This window comes from Trypanosoma theileri (genome assembly GCF_002087225.1).
Source record: "Trypanosoma theileri isolate Edinburgh chromosome Unknown TM35_Tth_50_V1, whole genome shotgun sequence".
Taxonomy (NCBI): Eukaryota; Euglenozoa; class Kinetoplastea; order Trypanosomatida; family Trypanosomatidae; genus Trypanosoma; species Trypanosoma theileri.
This window is the reverse complement of record NW_021639892.1, coordinates 59,232-60,234: the sequence shown is the minus strand read 5'-3', so window position 1 is coordinate 60,234 and position 1,003 is coordinate 59,232.

Genomic DNA, 1,003 nt, shown 5'->3' with positions numbered 1-1,003 from the left:
ACCACTACTGATTGTGTTTACACTGGCCTGTATTCTTGTGTGCTGATTGTAATGGTGGTGGTGGTGTGACTCAGGTCATCCTTTGTTTTCTTTTCTTTTTTTGCATGCATTCCCTACAGTCTAACTATTCTTCTACCTGTTGGGAATTTTTGTTCTTTTTTTGTTTCTTAATGTTAATGTGTTTTGTGTCTGTTTTTGCTTTTTGTGTGTTTATCCTATAATAATTATTATTATTGCTACTCCATTGTGTGTGTGTGTGTTCTTGGAGACTCTCTCTCTGTGTGTGCACCTGGGCTTGCACTGTGATGATGATGATGATAATGAACTGCCTTTTGCAGAGGGAAAAAGAAATAATAATAACAGATGAATTTATATTTATAATTGCGTATACATACAGATATATAGACTTACACCCATGGTTGGTTTATATTTGTTGTGTTTACTGGATAAATTGGGCTAATGGTTAATGTTTCTTTGTTTGCTTGATGATTTTGCTGGGTGGTTGAGCCTTTTTGAGATATTTGTGAGTGTTGGCTTCTTTTGTTTTTGTTTTTACTCTTACTGAGGTTATTGAGCTGTATTGCATTCTTTAACTGGTAGGTTTTACTTCCACGATGTGAGTTTCCATAGTGGTAATCGATTGGTGTGTCCTAACATGTTTGATACTTCATTTATTTACTTTTTTCTCTTTGATTGTCTTTCTTTCTAGATCAGTGTTTTTACGCAAACCAAACTATTGTCTCTATCTCATGATGATGATGAGCCGTGTGATGTGTGTGTTGGCCGTTGTGCTGTGCTGTGCCTGCGGGTATACCATGGCGGCTGCTGCTGCTGTTGCTACTGCTGGACAACCAAAGGCGGTGATGGCGTTTTTTAATGATGAACGTCTTGCTGTTAATGGGAGTGTTTTTGAAGGATACTATCCAGGATTGCCGCTAAATACTCGAGGTGATCAAGATCAGCATGGTAAAGCTGGTACTGGTGGTCCAGGTGTCGGAGGTGA